Source organism: Rhinolophus hipposideros (genome assembly GCF_964194185.1).
Source record: "Rhinolophus hipposideros genome assembly, chromosome: 15".
Classification (NCBI taxonomy): Eukaryota; Metazoa; Chordata; class Mammalia; order Chiroptera; family Rhinolophidae; genus Rhinolophus; species Rhinolophus hipposideros.
The window spans coordinates 63,235,776-63,256,123 of record NC_138061.1 but is presented as its reverse complement, the minus strand read 5'-3'; the positions used below and the strand labels follow the sequence as shown (position 1 = coordinate 63,256,123).

Here is a 20,348-nt window from a genome sequence, read left to right as displayed (position 1 = left end):
AACATTTCAATACTTTTTGAATATTCCGCATAAGTTTTTAAAATCCAGTCCGACATTCAAATGGCTTCATCCATTTTATACTTAATGTATTACTGATATATTTGGATATATGTTCACCATTTTATGATTTCTACCATGTTTTCCCCGAAAATAAGATGTAGCTGGACCATCAGCTCTAATGCATCTTTTGGAGCAAAAATTAATATAAGATCTGGTCTGATGTTATATAAGACCCTTATATAATTCCATTCCTTACACTATTTTAGAAGTTAGTCCTTCTATTTCTTTTAGTTGCTATCCTTTATTACAGCATACATGCTGATTAATTTAGACTCTGAAAAGTTACATATCTTTTCTCTCCTCACCAACAAGTATACGAGTATACTAAAGCAGCTATCCATCCCTCTTTGACTTGTATGTTATTATTGGCATATATGCAAATTCTATTTTTGAAAGCCCATGAGACATGGTCACTGTTTTACACAAATCACTGTTTATATGTACTAAGCTATTTGCTACTTTTTGTGCTTTTCAAAAATTTCTTCTTATATTTCAGGCCTTTTATCTGAGAATCACTTTCCTTCTATTTAGAGTACATTCTTCAAAATTTCCTTTTGTGAAGACTTCCTAATTGCAAATACCGATTTTTTGCCTGTTTGCAGTATCTGAATTTCCCCTTAAGTTTTTTTTCCTTGAAGTATCTGGATTTCCCCTTACGTTTTTCCCTGGTGTAGAATTCTAGATTGTTTTGTTTATTCTTTTTCTTTCCTCCTTTTTTTAAAATTAAAGTTTATTGTGGGGTGACAACTGTTAGCAAAGTTACATAGGTTTCGGGTGTACAATTCTGTAATACATCATCTATATATCACATTGTGTGTTCAGCACCCAGAGTCAGTTCTCCTTCCATCACCACATATTTGATCCCTTTTACCTTCATCTACCATCCTCCTCCCCCCCTTACCCTCTGGTAACCACTATACTACTGTCTGTGTCTATGAGTTCTTTTCTTCATTTGTCAGTTTTTCTTTTTTCTTAAGTTCCAATGTCTGCTGGGTGTGACACCATAAAAGGCAATTCTCTCTTCCCTATCTACTTTTATTTTTAACTTTTTAAAAATTTAAGTGTGTTTTTCCAGGACCCATCAACTCTGAGTCAAGTAGTTGTTTCACCCTAGTTGTGGAGGGGGCAGCTCACAGTGGCCCACATGAGGATCGAACAGGCAACCTTGTTGTTAAGAGCACTGTGCTCTAACCAATTGAGCTAACCGGCTGCCCTACTTTTAAGATCGTTTTTCTTTGTCTTTGGTGTTCTGCTGTTTCACTGTAACAAAGCTAAGTGAGGATTTCTTTTCATTTAATCAAGATGAGTTCCTCTGATTCTTTTTTTTTTTGAAGCTCAATTCCCCATTTTTTAATTTATTATTAGTTTCAGGTGAACAAAAGAGCACAGTGATTAGACATCTCTGATTTTTAAATGCATAGGTTAGTGTTGTTCATTAGTTGTAGAAAAATTCTTAATCATCATCTTTCAACTGTTGTCTATACACCAGCTTTTCTTATGAAAGGCTATTCAAGTAAATGTTTAAATAGATAAGACTCAACTTCTCTTTCATAATTTTCATCTGTTTCTCTTGAATACATGCTGGATAATTTTTTCAGATATATTTTTCAGTTCATTATTCCCCTCTTCAAGTTTACACAATCTTTAATTAAATCCATCCATTCAGGATTTTTAAAAAAGTTTCAATTAGTGTAATTTTCAATTCTGGAAGTTCTACCTTGGTTTTTAAAAAATCGTTTTGGATATTCTTTATACCGTTTACCCTTGAACAATATATGGGTTAGGGCACAGACCCCATGCACAGTTGACATCCGTATAACTTTTGACTCTCCCCAGACTTAACTATCATTAGCCTACTGTTTACCGGAAAGCATACTGTTACCAATAACAAACAGTCGATTAACATATTTTGAATGTTATATGTATTATATACTATATTCTTATAATAAAGTAAGCTAGATAAAAGAAAATGTTATTAAGAAAATCATAAGGAAGAGAAAATACATTTATAGTGCTGTATTTATTGATACCCTAAGTTTACACAGTTTACAAGATGAAAAAAATCTACATTTAAGTGGACTTGTGCAGTTCAAACCCTTGTTGTTCAAGGGTCAACTGTAGTTTCTTAACCTTGGAATATATTTTCAATATGCTTTTGTTTAATTTATTACGCAGTTATTTTACATTCTATGTCTGATTATTACTATTTTCTAGCAGGACTGCTCCTGACTCCTGTTCACAGTTCTTAATTTTCTTGTGTTTTAATTTTTGACTGTCAGTCGCTCTCCTTCCTTGGAATATTACGGGGAAAACTTTCAGCCCTGGGATAGAGATGAGTTTCTCCAACGAGAACTTGTATTTGCTTCTACCAAGAACCTGGCAACACTGCCAGAATATGATCACTACCGTTATAAGGACAAATACAAAATTGTCTTAGGAAAACATTTGAGAGCACCTAGGTGGTATTAAAATCACACTGCAAACCACATGAGCATCAGCTGCTGCTCGAGGTTCTCAGCAATGATGCTGCCCCCACATATCTAGATCAATGGTTCTCAAAGTCTGGTCCCCAACCAGCTAAATGAGCATTACTAGGAACTTGTCAGAAATGTAAGTTCTCAGCCCTTATGCCACACCTACTGAATCATAAAACGGGGGATGTCACCTGCAATCTGTGTTTGAAAGAGCCCTCCTGGTTATTCTGATGTGTATGAAAAACCGAGAAGTACAGAGAAAATCAATTTCCCTTTCAGTCTTGAAGGATGGTGGGGTTTGTGCGGGTTTCCAGTTTAGGCCTCCGAGGCTCAGAGCTTTCAGGGGAAGAGGATGACTTGTTAGACTCATCACTTCGAAAAAACTTATTATTTCCTCAAGTTCCTCAATGCTTCCTGAGGCTGATGAAAGGAAACTCAAGTTTACGAGGTCTCGCAAATGTCCTCTGAATGAAAGCCAGTTTACGTGTCACACACTTAACTTCTCAGAAATTCTGTGCCTTCACTTAATTTCTGTTTCCTTTGAGAATTTTTTTACTTGATACTTTAGCTAGGGTTTCCTTTTAATATTTTATTGTGAAATAATAGATTTACGGGTAGTACAAAGGTAGTACAAAGAGTTCCCATGTCCCCTGCACCCAGTTTCCCCAAAGGTTACATCTTACTGTACTACAATATAAAATCAAACCTAGAAAACTGACCGTGGTACAAAGTGTGTGGATAGTTCTGGATGACTTTACCACGTGCAGATCTGTGAGAGTCCTACGTCACAATCAGGATACAGAACAGCCCATCAGCACAAGGACTGCCCTTTACAGTCACATCCACCCCCCTCGCCACGGCCCCACCTTCACCTCTGCTAACAACTAACCTGTTATCTCCATTTTTATAATTTTGCCATTTCCAGAGTATTATACAAATGGAATTATACAGTTACTTTTTGAGAGTGCCTTTTTTCACTCAGCATAAATGCCTTTAAAATCTATCCAACTGGTTGCACATACCACATTCCTTTTTTTATTGCTGAGTAGTATTTCACAGTATGGATACACCACAGATGAGTTTAATCACCCATCCATTGTAGGACATTTTAGTCGTCTCTGGCTGTTACAAATAAAGCTGTGATGAAAAATCATGTACACGTTTCTGTGTGGACAGTTTTCCTTTCTCTGGGATAAATGCCCAGGAGTGTGATTGCTGGGTAATGTGATAAGTGTGTTTAGTTTTTTAAAAACCTGCCTGACTGTTTTCCAAAGTGGCTGTACTATTTTACATTCCTAGCAGCAGTGTATGAGACCAGTTTCTCTGCATCCTTGCTAGCATTTGGTATTGTCACATGTTTAATGGTTCTAATCGGTGTGTGGAAATCTCTCACCATAATCTTGATTGGCATTTCCTTTATGGCTAGTGATGCTGAATATGTTTTCATGTGCGTATTTACAATCTATACATCTTCAGTAAAATGTTTCTTCATGTCTTTTGCCCATTTTCTAACTGGACTTCTTTTTTACTGTTGAGTTTTAAGAGTTCTTTATATATTTTAATTATGAATCCTTTGTCAGACATGTGGTTTGCTAGTATCTTCTGCCAAAACACAGCTTGTCTTATCATCCTTTTAACAGGGTCTTTCACAGAGCAAATGTTTTTAATTTTCGTGAAGGACAGTTTATTGGTATTTTTTTCTTATATGAATTGTGCTTTTGGGGTCATGTCCAAGAACTCTTCACCAAGCCGTAGGTCCCAGAGACTTTCCCGTTGTCTTTGAAAAGTTTTATGGCCTAGGTTTTACATTTAAATTTATGATCAAAAAAAATAAATAAATAAAATAAATAAATAAATAAATAAATTTATGATCAATTTTGAGTTAATTTGTATATAAGGTGTGAAGCTCAGGTTCAAGTTTACCTGGTTTCCTATGGCTATCCAAATGTGCCAACACCATTTGTTGTAAAGACTATCCTTCCTCCAATCTCTTTGCATCTGTCAAAAATCAACTGGCCTTTATTTCTGGGTTTCTAGTCTGTTCCGTTGACCTATAGGCATATGTGTATGCCAATACCACCCTGTCTTCATTATTCTAGCTATATAATAAAGTCCTGAAATCAAGTGATTCTTCCCACTTTCTTCTTTTTATTTTCCAAAATTGTTTTAGCTACTCCAATTCCTTTGTCTTACTATATAAATTTTAGGATAATTTTCTCTATACCTATAAAAATATTTTGCTGAGATTTTTGTTTAACTTTTATATCCAATTAGGGAAAACAGACTTCTATACTATGTTGAGTCTTCCAACCTATGAACAAAGTATGCGTCTTCATTTATTTAGGTCTTAGATTTATTTCATCAGCATTTTACAGTTTTTGTATACAAGTCCTACACATGCTTTCATTTTTTTGAAGTCACTGCAAATGGTACTGTATTTTCAGTTTCCATTTCCACATGTTCAATGCTAGAGTATATAAATTAATTTTTGCATGTTGGTCTTGCTGAACTCACTTATTAGCTCTACAGGCTTTTTTTTTTTAACATTATTTGGCATTTTCTACACATAAGATCACTTCATAGGAAACAGGAACGGTCTCATTTTTCCCTTTCCAATCAGTATGCCTTCCTGCCTCACACCCCCATATCTTATTGTGCTGGCTGGAACTCTCACTACGATGAGTAAGAGCAGTGAGAATGAATATCCTTGCCACCTGGTTCCCAACCTAGGCAGGAAAGCATTCTTTCATCAAGTATGACATTAACTGCATGTTTTCTGTACTTTTTTTTTTTTTTAATCAAATTGAGGTAGTGCCCCTCTATTTCTAGTTTTCTGAGATTTTAGTAATGAATGATACTAAATTTGGTCAAATGCTTTTTCTGTAACAATTGATGTGATTGTGTGATTTTTCTTCAATATCTTATTAATACAGGTCACTATATTGACTTATTTTCAAATATGAAGCCAACCTTGCATTCTTGGAATGAAGTCCACTTGGTCATAGTGTATTATTTTGTACATATTGCTGAATTATATTTACCTATATTTTGTTAAGAAATTTTCTCTTCTATGCTTATGAAAGATATTGGTCTGTATTCTTTTTTTGCTATTGTCTTTGCCTGGTCTTGGTAGCAAGGTTAATACCAGTTTCATAAAATGAAGTAGGAAGGGTTCCTTCATCTTGTATTTCCTAGAAGAGATCGTGTAGAAATAGTGTGAATTCTTAAAGCATTTGGCACAGCTCCAATGAGACCATTCAATTCTGGTTTTCATTTTAAAATTACAAATTTAATGTTTTTAACAGTTATAAGGCTATTTAAATTATCTGTATCATTTTGTATAAGTTGTGGCAGCTTGTGCTTTCTAAACAGCTTTTTTCATTTCATCAAAGTTGCTGAGACTGTTGAGAATTTGGTTTTTCATTTAAGTATGTTTGTTGAAACATTTTCTGATGGCTATTTTAAAATCTTTGTCAGTTTATTCTGACCTCTGTGTTATCTTGGTGCTGGCATGTATTAATTGCCTTTTTAAATTTGAGCTGACATATTTCTGGTTCTTGACAGAAGATATTTTCAGTTGAAACATGGAGCCTTGAGGTATTATGTTATGAGACTCTGGATCTTATTTAAATATTCTACTCTAGCAAGCTTCCTCTGACATTGCTCTGGTGAGGAAGGACACAGTTGCATTACTACTGTCTGGCAGGGTGAAAATGCAAGCTCCTCAATAGGTTTCTGCTGACCACAGGTGAGGGGGAGGGAAGGATGGACTCTTTCTTGGGACTGGGTGAAGGTTAGAGTTCAGGATCATCACTAACACACCCTTGCTAGGAGAAGTGCGTGGTTCCTCTCCCCATGTCACCTCCACTGACACCCTGGTGGGAGGCGTTCCCTTGCTACACCTAAGGGGGATGAAGTCTAGAGCCCCACTTGAAAATCAGGGTGATTTTCTTCTGTGTATTTGGCTGGGGTTGAGTGATTACTGTTTAAAAGCTCTGTCACATGAAGTTATCCTTTCCCTGGTCCTTGGCTAGAGAAGACAGACTTTCCCTGGGGCTTTTATTTGTCTGCGCCCAACATTTCTGGGTTGCCAGCCTCTATACACCCATTCTAAAATATAGGAGGCAATAAGAGAATTCAGAAATTTTGCTGTCATATTATTTGGGTCCTGAGGTCCTAAGCCGATCTACCCTCTTCTCTCCACTTTTCAAACTCTTGTATTTGTTTTATACATGGCAAAGGCTTTTTTGCTGTATATAATGGAGAAACAGGGAAAAAAAAAGTACATCTATTCCATTTTTCTGGAAGTAATAGTCTAATATTGCTGTCACTTTTAAATTTACCTTTATATTTTCTTCAGGGTTAGGCTTGGTAAAGGGTGTGTGTGCATGTGTTAAAAAAAAAAAATCTGATCTTGAACTCAAAGAAATGTTCCTAATTCATTTCACTCACGTGGCTTCCCCTTAACAAGTACTGGGTCATCTTACTTATTTTACAAAATATTTAGGATTGGCTTTCTAGCAGAAAATAATAAAGAACCCAAAGGCTTGCTTACTGGCTGACTCACAAGCCAAACTGAGGAAGCATCCAATACTTAACAGAGTCGACCTTAAGGAAATAAATTGGGGAATTCACAGAAATACTGGATCATGCCATGAAACTGGGAGTTCCTGATAAATTTATCTAAAGCTCTAATATTTCCTACTGTTTATTCTCGGCATATTTTACTCTCAGAGATAAGTGTCAAAGTCTCCTACTACAATCCATCAATTAAAAAAAGACACTTTCTGTTTTGTTTACTATTTTATGCCTTGAATTCTACCACATCTGATATTACATCATCATCATCATCATCATCATCATCATCATTGGTTTCCTTTACAATTTCATAACTTTTTTTTAAACGTTCAAGAAATTGTTTTTAACTTTTAACCTTTCTCCATCATTTTATTTTATATGATTTTCTTTTATCAAAAGTTATCCAGATCTTGTTTTTTGACTCTATCTGGATTTTAGTGGTCAGAGTAGAAAACAGAATGAGAGACGTGAAAAATCCTATCACAATCTTGTCTAAAATTCCTGAACTCCTACAGCATTTTAACTTGTGTCAGCAATTAAAACTACATGATTTTGGTATATTTACATACATGCTCTCTCTCCATGGGACTATAGGCATTTGGAAGGCAGAAAAGTTTTTACTTTTAAAAAAAGTTTCTCAAAGTATTTAGCACACTGCACCTTGTGTACAGAAGACAGTTAATACATTTTGAATTTGAATTAATCACGAAGATTAATTTTGCAGCACTGTGAGGCTAGAGAACACATCAACAATGAGATTCTAGTTACCAAACAGTCTGCCAGTTAGAAGTGTATGCTGACAATGGCTACCAACGAGATATTCCAGGAATGAATAGAAGAATTGCTTTGGTTAAATACATGATGAAAAACTAATTAACTAGTGGGAAACCAAAAGCAGATGGCCAATTTGGCAGCAATTTTAAATGGGGAGTAGCTCTTTAGGAATAAAGACAACAGGGAGTTATAAATAGTACTAGAACATGTAAACTCGAAACTCAAAACTAGCTCACAAAATCTGTGCAGTTTTACAAATGTATATAGAGGAGCAAATCTGTTACCCTAAACTTTCTAAGCTTAAGCTGGACCATATTTTACCGATAATAACCATCAGGTGACCTTCTGTTTATTCTGATATTGTTCTATTTTACCAACTCTTCAACTTGTATTCCTTAAATGTATCCTGGGTAACTGGAGAGATTGGGGGTACACCAGAAACGTGCTATGTTCAGTGGGTAATCCACCTAGAATTCAAATATTACAAACCCACATATCCAATAATCCAGGTTTGTAAATGATAAATTTGTAGCACATTTTCCAATAGACTTTTATGTAAGGCATCACCATCGTTACTCTGCCTCTTTCACTTCCATCTCCCTACTGCCTTCTCTTGCAAACAGCAGTAAGGAAAAGCTATAAAAGCTGCAGTACTTGCCTTGTGAGGCAAATTAAGACTGCAATCAACTGAAGCTTTTACTTCAGGTCAAGTTAGTTATTTTTGGAACTGGGCCTAGCTGCCACCATCTCAAAGAAAAGAATGAGACAAAATAATACATCATGACTCTCATTCCTCATTTCATTAAAAAAAAAAATTACTGCCCAAGCAAATGCCACCACTGTCATCCCCGTGGACTTCTACACCTCTGAACGGGACCAAGGCCTCCCCTCCTCATCCTCTGAAACCCTTCTGTGGAGCCACCAGAAATGCAGCTCCAAATTCCTCTACATCCTCAATCTTTTTTCTAAGCATTTGCTTAGCTTCTTTATTCTGAAATTAAACCCTGTCTGCTCTCAAAACACCCCTTCACATGTTGCTCTCTCCAATGGTGGTGCAGGTATCTTGCCTACTGCCCAGCTCTACCACCCTTCCCAAAAGCCTGTAAGACACACACAACTTGCTCCTTTAAAGCCCATGTTACTCAGCTAGAACACCCAGTCTCCCTCCTTGTTGCTATGATCCACTAACCTCCCAGTCACCCTCCTCATTTGCTGAGAACAGTCACACCTACCTAAAGTCTTCCCCTTTACGCTAAGCCCTGCTATCATCTGCGTGACAACAACATCCTTGAGACCAAACTCTCCAAAACAATGGTTTTTCAGTTCTTTGACATCCTCATCTACAACAATCAATTTCTCCACAGAACCCTAGCCACTAATTCTTGTGGTTACTACTTGGGGATCTAGTTCAACACTGACGCACTTGCAGAAAATGTGTTTCAGGTATACCCCTCTTACTACAATCTCTGGTAGCCGACTTATAAACCACCTGCATATCCTTCAACCTCAGATGGTTCTAGTACCATAACTTCCTACCTTCTCCCCATCTATCTTCCTTTTACTACATTCACTTATTTTCTTAGGCAACCTAAATTCCATGCTCCATTCTGTTGAAAATACTTTCATGAATACCCTAACCTCCTAGATTCCTGTCTTGCAAAATCCCAAGCCTAGATCAACCCAGCTATTTGCTTTCTCCATACTTATGCCCAAGTGCAAACAGAAAAAGTAACCCAATAGGACAGATAAATACAACTATCATTTCATGATCAACCTCAATGAAATCACAATAATGCTCTTTACTTTCCACTCCCTACATTTATTTCTTCATTCTCTTCAAACCTCTAATCCCTATCATTTCCTTCTCCTCACAGAAGAGAGGCTATCAAACAAGAAGTCTTGTAACTTCTAGCCACCCAAACACCTTATATACACTCTTAATTAACATCCCCTAACCTGGCTTCTGCCGCCATCAAACAGGTCTCTCTCTAAGATTACCAAAGTGATATTTTGCAGTCCACATTTAACTTAATTTTTATTTTTCAATTACAGTTGACATTCAATATTATATTAGTTTCAGGTGTACAGCATAGTGGTTAGATATTTACATAACTCATGAAGTGATCCCCCTGACTAGTCTAATGCCCACCTGGCACCATACATAGTTATGACATTATTATTGACTCTATTCTCTATGCTGTACAATTCACATCTAACTTGATCTTGCAGAAGTACTGGACATAGTTGATCAATTAAATCCTTGAAACACTCTTCTCTCGTGTCGTAGGTTGAAATATGCTCTCCCAAAGATATGAGTCCCTAATCCTTGGGGCTGATGTTGTATGTTGAATGTGACACAGAAGTACATATTTGGTGTAATCCCTGGTTCCTAAATGTAGTTCCTAAAATGCTTGGAATCTCTGGAGTGGTAAGAGAGTGTCTTTTGTATGCTAATGAGATGACTGGTGGCTGGGAGCTCATAGGTGAATGCTAATTGCTAGCAGAACCAAGGCAAAATTGGAGGGTTGGAGCTTCCAACCCTACTGGAGACCTCCAGTGAGGAGAGAGTGGTTGGAGATTGAACTAATCACCAATGTCCAGTGATTGAATCAAATGTACCTACGTAATGGCACCTCCATAAAAACCCCTAAACGATAGGGTTCGGAGAGCACCCAGGTTGGTGACCACAGCACGGGGCTGGGAGGGGAGCGTGCTCATAGAGGCCCCGGAAGCTGCACACACTCCTCCTCCCCACGGCTGTCCTGTGCCTCTCTTCCATCTGACTGGTCTGAGTTGCATCCTTTACAATAAACCAGTAATACTATGTAAGGTGCTTTTCTGAGTTCTGTCAGCTGTTTCCAGCAAATTATCAAACCTGAGGGAACAGGTTATGGGGAACCACCCCCACTTCGACTTTGGAGTCATTTGGTCAGAAATTCCAGTGGCCCAGACTTGCAACTGGCATCTGAAGTGGCGGTAATCTTGTGGGACTGAACCCTTAACCTGTGGTGTGTATACTAATTCTGGTAGTTAGTGTCACAATTAAATTGTAGGACACCCAACGGGTGTCTGGAGAGTTGGAGAATTGGTTGGTATGAGGGAAAAACCCATACATTTGGTATTAGAAGTGTTGCGTAGGTAAAAACAGAGCAAAGCTTTAGCAGATATGATTAAAGCTCTTGAGATGAGATTATCCAGGATTATCCAAGTGTACCCTAAATGCCATCACAAATGTCCTTATAAGGCGGAGGGAGACTGAAACACAGAAAAGGAGGAGGCAATGTGACCAGAGGCAGTGACTGGAGAGGTGTGGCCCCAAGTCAAGGAATGCTGGCAACCACCCAAAGCTGGAAGCAGCTCTGCAGGGAGCACGACACTGCCAACACCTACTGATTTCACACTTCTCCTCTCTGCAACTATGAGAGAATATATACATTTCTGTTGTTCAAGCAGCCACAGGAAACTATCACTCTGTAGCTTCTTTAATAATTCACTGTCCTGGTTTGCTGAAATCAGTTCTTCTTTGGCTTCTTTAATGAGTCACCATCCTCTCTACCTGGACATTAAAAGGGGGAACTTCTCTTTCTATATTCCTTTGGTTATATTCCTTTCCTCTGGTTAATTTCACCCCCCCACACACAGCAATCACTACCTCAATAAAATAGATGCAAATGTACTTTCAACTCCGATCTCTCATTCTGATTTCAAACCTGACTGCCTATGTGATATTTCCATTTGGATGTTCCAAAGGCACCTCCAATTCAGCATCTCCCAAAACAGAACCTCGTCCTCTTCCGGTGTTCCTTGCCTCTGCAAATGGTACTCTGCTCCCAACTACCACATTAGCCTTCCCTCAGGCTCTTGGGATGTGCAAGACCCCTCCTGATAGCTTCTGCATAAGCCTTCCCTCGGCCTAGACTGCTCTGTGCGTGTTTTATTCAACCTACTTCCTCTCCTTACTACTATAAGCTCCTGCTCATCCTTCAAATCTCAAGTTTCAGCTCAGCTCCCAACTCTGCAATCTAAACTGGGTGCCCTTATACATTTCCATGACACCATGTTCTCCTCCACTGTATTTTATCAGAGTTCTCACTGTTCACTTACTTTTGTGTTTGATTCTCTTCACCAGACTATCCACTCCAAGAAGGCAGGGAATTCTTGTTTTATTCATTCTGTATACTGAATGCTTAAGCACAGCGCCTGGCACATAGGAAGCACCCAATAATACTTGCAAATTGAACAAATGAAACATGAAATCTATTACTTCCAGTATCAGTGTCCTAGAAGTCACCTGACCTATCTTGTTTTCCTTTTTTTTTTTTTTTTTTTTTTTTAAGATTTTATTGGGGAAGGGGAACAGGACTCCACTGGGGAACAGTGTGTATTTCCAGGCCTTTCCTCCAAGTCAAGATGCTGTCCCTTCAATCCTAGTTGTGGAAGATGCCTCTCAGCTTCAAGTTGCTGTCCCCTCAGTCCCAGTTGTGGAGGGCGCAGCTCAGCTTCAGGTCCAGTTGCCGTTGCTAGTTGCAGGGGGCACAGCCCACCATCCCCTGCGGGACTCGAGGAGATGAACCAGCAACCTTGTGGTGGAGAGCCCACCTGCCCACGTGGGAATCGAACCGGCAGCCCTAGGAGTTAGGAGCACGGAGCTCCAACCGCCTGAGCCACCAGGCCGGCCCTTGCTTTCCTTTTTATATTTAGTTACTGAGGCTACTAATATTTTAACCCTGATCCACAGCGATTTAGATTTTCCTAAAGAAAAATATTTCATTGTCCAGTATTACCCACTTAAACTATGTTCAGTTCTTTTAAAACAATAGTTCTTGAAACAACTCTAAAAATAATAAAGTTGACTTCTGCTTCTGTCATGATGGAGTATTGGGATCAGATTTATCCTTTCAGTAATTAGAAAGTAGAGAAAATATGATACTGTTATCAGATACTGGACAAGAGATTAGGTCTTCAACCCTAGAAGAGGGAAGCAAATTAGTTAAGCCCTATGACTGCCCTGTCATTCTGATTGGGGGCCATTTCCAAACCACTGTGCAGAAAGGGCCACACCAAACAGAGCATAACAGTTTCACTGGGATGAGGAGCCAGATCAGGAAGATGAGATGACTGGAGTCTTTGAGGGCAGAGTAGAGAGAGGAGAGCTAATCAGAGGGGACTGAGCTCCAGGAATCAGCGCAGGGGTCCTCTCCGGTCTTTGGCTGAATACTAATATACATAGCATAAGGCAAAACTCCACTATGCTCAGCATAAGTCTGAGCAAAAGATGAACAATTCCCAGAACTCATTCAGAAACAAGAATAAAAATTACCACAGACTTCTCTTCGGAAACTATACATGTCAGAGACAAGGAAACTACAGCTGTAAAGTGCTTAAAGACAAAATGTCAATACAAAAATACCTGTTATTTGCCTTTTTCACTCTTATCCTCTCACAAATGCAGTTTTCCAGATGCTAAGAGACCTGTGATTCATAGATTACATTATTTTTTCTGTCAGAAAAGTTACTTTCATTAAAAAGTTATTTATGTTAACTTCCTGTTGTTTTGCAAATAAGCTGATATATTTTAAAGTTCATAATTTTAATTTCTAATAAGGTAAATTTTGATAGACATAGCCCACAAAAGAAAAACCTATTTGAGATCCTCAACAAATTTTAAGAATATGAAGCTATTCCAAGACTAAAAAGTTTAAGAATCATTGCTTTAGGATTAGTGGTCCCATTGAATGAGTGTTCCCTTGTGAACCACACTGCATGCATGAAAGTATCCCATTACAAATTCAATTTCTAATAAATACACACCTTTCTCGTTTTTATCAGTCTTGGTAATGCACATCTTTAAAAAGAATTTGTCCATTTCACCTAAGTTGTTTAATCATTAGTATGTATTTGTTTACAATATTCCCTTAGTCGGCAGGATATGTTGTGATGTCCCTCTTCAATTTAGATATAATTTGTGGCTTGTCTCTTTTTTTAATGATCAGTCTGGCTTTAGACAACAATTTTTTTCCTCAAAATTGTTAATTGTGAAGAAAAAAAAATTGTTAATTGTGTACATTTTGACACCTGAATACCTGAGACAGATGGGGTTTTGGTGACTGCCCTGTAAGCCCTCATAACACACTATGGCAATGATATATAACAACATTTAGGAGATCTGCAGAGCTCACTGAGCCAGTGTTTTTCAAATGATTGATGCATGGGTAAAAGATCATTTAAATGCAAAACAGACCAAAGGATTTAAATATTAATATCATAGAGTATGAAAAATGTATTCATATAATTTCAGATTTCACAATGCAGTGAAATTGTTGAATTTTGATGTACTATTAAAAAGGAATATCCAAATTATCTGTATGATGACATGGCAAGTACATATAAGCACTCCTGCTGTATCCTGAAAAATAACGGCTGCTTGAAGAAAAAGCATGTGTCACTATATGAGTTGTGAGCCACTTTTTCACGGAACACCATTTTTACTTAAAAGAAAGACTGACAAACTATTACTTGGACTAGGGTAACTGGAAGACATTTTCTTGAAAAGGAACAAAATGAACCTATTACTTTAGGGAAAACAAATGATAGTATTTACTTCCAACAATAAAATTCAAACTATCGAGTGAAAATTAAAAACTTGGAAAATTTGTACCTGCTGCTGTGAGCCTTGAAGCTTCCCAGGATTTTTCTGATAAGAAGTGAAATCAACAAATGATTTTTTTGATATTATGTAATGTAGCAACTCTTAAACTTGTTGGTCTCAGGACCCCTTATGCTCTTCAAAGTTATTGAAGATCCCAAAGGACTTTTGTTTATGTGGATTATATCATTATTTGCTATATTAGACATTAAAACTGAGCATTTAAAATTTTTTAAACTTAATAAAAAAACAATAACAAACCTATTACATGTTAATATTACTAGCATTATGATAGAAAATAACTATTTTTTTTTTTTGTTAATTCCAGTGAGAAGAGTACCTCTGTTTCACAAATCCCTTTCCTGCCTGGCTTAATTTCAGACAGCTGGATTCTCGTATGTGTTTCTGCATTCACTCTGCTGCCACATCACAGGTCAGGTCACGTGGTTTCTGGAAAACTCTTGAGAACAAGCATGAAAAAGGCAAATAACAAATTACTATGAAAACGGTTTTGATTTCATGGAACCCTTAAAACCCCTTCCTGTATTTTCCACTGTTAGAAGAAAGTTAAAAGATGGTAACAAACCTTGGTAGACTAAGGTACAAAGACGTGTTGCAAATCTTATCTTATAAAAACTCTTGCTCTGTTAAGCAACAGATTTCTTTTAAACAAAATCTACTTTTTTGGGTTTTATCCCCAATCAAATCAAAGCAGTTATCACTAAAGTAGTCCCCAATTCATGTATACTAATACTACTTTGGGATCCCTTATAAACATCTAAATGTATATGTAAGCATGTGTACATGACAACATATAATCTATCTCACACATGCATAAAATATATGGAAAGTAATACAGCAAAATATTATTAGCAAGATTATGGGTAGTTTTGGTCTTTTCATCTTTATTTTATTTTCCCCCAACATTCCATGTTTATGTATTTGCATTTAATTTTAAAAACGTAAATGAAAAAGTGCTTCCTGCTATTTTCTTTCTTTCATTAGCAATGGATAATATTCTTTCAAAAGGAATGTGCCCTGACCTTAGGAAACCAGCAGGTCTTAGTAACTACAAGGAGGCAGAGAACAAGGAGAAAATTACACCAGGAAATAAAAGGCAGTGGACCTCATGTTCACATATCAAAGAACTGGAATATAGAATTGCGATCCAAGAATCTAGGACTTCCAGTAATATACGTTCTCATAAAATAATGATCCCAGCAGGAACTATGTACACAAATATACCTGTTACAAATATTTAGTTCTCTCTACCTTATGAAGTGTGTTCACTTTCTTTTCATGTTATCACAGAATATACTATTTTAAAAGTCATACTCTAAATGGATTTAATAAACTTTTTTTAAAAGAGACCTCAATCTTTTTGGAGATAATCACTATCCATGAAAATGTATGTCTCTTGGCCAAAACGAATTGCAACAAAAGGCCGGTAACTCAAAGGAATGAAGTACAAGCTCTGAATTCTTCCAATTAGGAATCTCAAAATTCTATTATTAAATAACTGGTGTCTGCAAGGCCATATCAAGGCATTACCGTACGAGGAGTGGTGCCCATCACACCATAATTAACATACAAAGAAGGGGAGAACAAGATTCAGAATTCCACACAACTCTTCCACGTAACCAGCAGAGGAAAGGCAGCACAAAACAGTGGTTAAAACCCAGACTTAAATAAATTTAAAAAAAAACAAAAAACCCAGACTCTGAGGCAGACCATCTGGATTCAGATTCCCACCACTCTGGGAAATTTACTTAATTTATCTGCCTCAGTTTCCATCTACAAAATGGAAGAGAGGGTAGGAGAATAAATAATATCTACCTACAAGGTTGTTAAAAGGATTAAATGTGTTAATATTTGTAAAGTGTTGCTGGCGCATAGTAAATATTTGTTAAAGAAAAAGAACATAAAAACCCTGAAGTTAAAGTTCAAACAGGTTGAACATAAACAATAAAATAATTGTAGAGATGCAGAAAAGCCAAATCAGATAATTCAGAATACTGTATACACTCAATTTTCTAGTTTCTTAAAAAAGGTACAGTAGTGTGCTGGTCAATTATCTCGTAACATAGCAAGAGTCCAAAGTGCTAAAGTACAAATCACTTTCACGGACTTCATAAAACAATTTGGATATGTGTAATTTAAAGTGTCTTTATGCCTATGTAAACTGAACAGAAAAATGTTCTGTTTTTGAAATAAGGAGGGACTAGCATGAACAGGAAGCCTCGGTTGCTCTGCAGACTACCAAAGAAAAGCAAAAAGGTTGATCCTGTGTTGCAAATCTGTTCAAAGTTTGAATGAAAGAAATGAACAATTATGTAAAATTAAGACTGAAACCAATTTCCTAAATTAATAGAGTATTCCACGTTGAGGCAGGGTAAGTACAAGTTGAAATGCAGACATTTTATTCTGCCAGAAAGCAAGGAAACACACTCAATGACCAACCAGATCAGACAAAAACGATAGAGCAATCATCTCAGGAAGTTCCCACTGGCCAAACCCGGGACAGCTGAGCATCAAAAAGAAAAGAATAACGACACCTAGAACAGGAAGAACAGTAAGAATTAGAGCAGAAATCAATAAAACTTAAAACAGGAAAATAGAAAAAAATAATGAAAACAAAAGCTGGTCTTTTGAAAATATAAACTGATAAAACTTTAGACTAAGCAAGAAAAAGAGAGAAGACAAATTATCAATATAAAAAAATGAAAGAGGGGACATCGTACTGAATAGTAAAGGAATTAAAAGAATAGTAAAGGCATATTATGAAAAAAATCTATACCCACAAATTTGACAACTGAAACAGACCCTTTCTGGAAAAGACACAATCTACCAAAATTCACACAAAGAGAAATAGATAATCTGAGGTCCATATCTGTTTTTAAAAATTGAATCAATAGTTATTAACCTTTCCAAACTGAAAGCAACAAGTCTAAATGGTTTCACTGGTGAATTCTAGCAAACATTTAAAGGGGAAAAAATAATAATATCATCTCTATGATCTCTTCCAGAAAACAGAAGCAGAAGAAACACTCCCTAACTCATTCAATGAGGACAGCATTATCCTAATGCCAAAATCAGATAAAGACAATACAAGAAAACTACACAATAATACCTCTTACGAATACAGATGTAAAAATCTTCAACAAAATATTAGTAATCAAATCCAATAATGTATAAAAAGAATTCTACACCACAACCAAGGAGGATCTACTTCAGGTATGCCAGGGCTGGTTCTAAAGTCTATTAATGTAACCTACCACATCAACAGACTAAAAAAGAAAAATCTTATGATTATAACAATGGAAGAAGAAAAAGGATTTGACAAAAATCTAACACCTACTCATTTGTAAAAACTCACAAAACTAGGAATAGAGGGGAATTTCCTTAATTTGATAATGACCATCTACAAAACAAAAACAAAAAACCTCCCTGCAGTTAACGTTATAATGACAAGAAACATCATAACTTTTTCTCCAAGGTCAGGAACAAGGCATATATTTGAACAAGAATAATCCTCTCACCACTCCTATTCAGTATCATACTGGAAGTTCTAATTACTGCAGTAACATAAGAAAGTTAAAATAAAAGGTATACAGATTGTGAAAGAAAATGTAAAACTTTTTGTTTGCAGGTGTCATGATTATGTATGTAGGAATTTCCAAAGACTCAACAACAACAACAAAACTTCCAGTTGATATAGCTGCTTCCCTTTGGGTATGAGATAATAATTCTGACGCTGTTAATACGTGTATACACACTGGAACTGAAAAATTAAGTAAACGGATGGCATATGGTATGGGAGGCAGGGTTCTCACTGATAGAGGAAACTGGCTGATCAGTAAGGGGAGGATGCCAGAATGATCCACATAATAATGGGTTAGGGTTGAAGATAGTTAAGAATTCACATTTAACTTAATACAGACACAGATGGTTATACACAGAAATATTTATAGACATGTGTATAGACACATATTTATATGTGTGTTAATATACACACACTCATTTCTTCACTCTGTCCGCTGATTGTGCCTAAAAGAAACTACATCCCAGTAGCAACAAGCACCACTAGCACCCAGATCTTGGTTTCTAACAGTCCTCTGCAAAAAAATGGAAACAGGGCTCTTTGGAGAAATGGATGACTCCAGAACTGGGGCCGTAACTATACAGATGAACTGGGAGCATCTTATAGTGTCAGAAAACTTACACAAAAAACACCCACTTTGATGGAGGTATGTCAAACGGGCAAAGGAGCCAACTGAAAGATCTCTCAAAAGGCCAAAGCTGGAAGGAACAATTTGAGCAACAAAATAAAGTCATATTGGATTATAACCCAAAGTATAAAATAAATATCCATGAATCTATACTGACATTAATTGCATAAATGGGAAGAGAGCCAAATCCCTCGTGCACAAGGATTCCAAATAATTTATATTGTCCAAATAATACCAAATAATTTATACTCTTTAGAAGGGAGAGCATAACTCCTCACTCTTCACTTGATCTTAGCCAAAAGACCGAGAAGCAACGACTCCTCACTCTTTTAAGTGTAGGCTGCAAATAGTGACTTCTTCCAAAGTATATAGTAGGGAAAGGGGTGTGTGTTTGTGGAGGATAACTTTAGAGGGGTGGAACCTGACAAACACTACCTCAGCCAGGCGAGCAAGGTCAACATCCAGTCATAAATTATGTAAACAATAAGTTATCTTGCTATGATGTAACGAAATGGCATTTTACTCATTGTCTTCCTCCCCCAGACCTTTAACCACAGTGTAAAAATGAAAAAAAAAAAAATCAGACAAGTTTTAATAAAGTGGATCTGAAAAATACCTGATCAGTTCTCCTCAAAGTCATCAAACATATTCAAAGAACGTCTGGAAAACTCAAAGCCAAGATGACATAAAGAGATATGACAACTAAATGTAAGGAGGGACCCTGGATGGAACAGCTGGAACAGAAAAAGGACATTAGGTAAAAACTAAAGAAAGCTGAATAAATTACAAACTTCAGTTAATAATAATATGTCAATATTAGCTCACTAATTGGAATAAATGTATCACACCAACGTAGGTGCTGATAATAGGAGAAACTGGGTGCAGCGTATATGGAACTGTAATGTGTTTTCATTTTTGTACATCTAAAATTTCTTAAAAAATTAAGTCTACTGAAGAAAGGAATAGTGACTGAAATGATATAAAGACACTGAAAAGACAAAAATCTCATACTGAAAGAGAGAAATGACGTTATTTGCCAACTTTGGGGATAACAATAACAAATTTTCAGTTTAAATCACGTTCAGATTTCAGAGTTCAGTTTTCAAAGTTAATCAGTTGATATAGCAAAAGAAAATAAGCATGTACACCTCATCTTTTTAAGAACTGTAGGTTAATTCCAGTTGACATGGTAAAGGTGTTTGAAACAGAGTTGGCTAATAGATCCAGAAGGATGACACGGTTAGAAAAGCATCTCTTTGCAAGCCCAAACAAAATAACTGATTTAGACAAGACTCATTAATAGATGCTAAAAACATCAGGACAAAAGGCTGCTGGGACAGATTATTTGTAGGGAACCAAAATATCACTTCACTGATGAACAGCTGCTAATCGCAAAGGGAAGAAAAAAATCCATCTTAAAAATCGATAGGTATGGTGAATACCACTGCAACCAAATAACCACACTTCAGGCAAACACCCTGATGTTATATGCCTTGGTATCAATCAATGTAACGCACACAGGGGCACTTATGACAGAAAAACTAAATATAATCTAGCCTTCAGACCCAACCTTTTTAGGTAACACAG

General features: G+C 36.7%; 1 protein-coding gene across 27 annotated transcripts in view; it reads right to left on the bottom strand.

The window, feature by feature from the left end:
* Nucleotides 1-20,348, bottom strand: part of MAPK8 (mitogen-activated protein kinase 8) — a 117,140-nt gene that overhangs the window by 74,273 nt on the left and 22,519 nt on the right. For 8 of the 27 annotated variants that reach the window (XM_081074934.1, XM_081074935.1, XM_081074933.1 and 5 more), the window contains one exon: nt 19,378-19,495. The exons of the other annotated variants lie outside the window; for them this stretch is intronic. The gene's annotated coding sequence lies outside the window, so the exon portion shown is untranslated. The remainder of the gene's footprint in view (nt 1-19,377; nt 19,496-20,348) is intronic. 27 annotated transcript variants of the gene reach the window in all.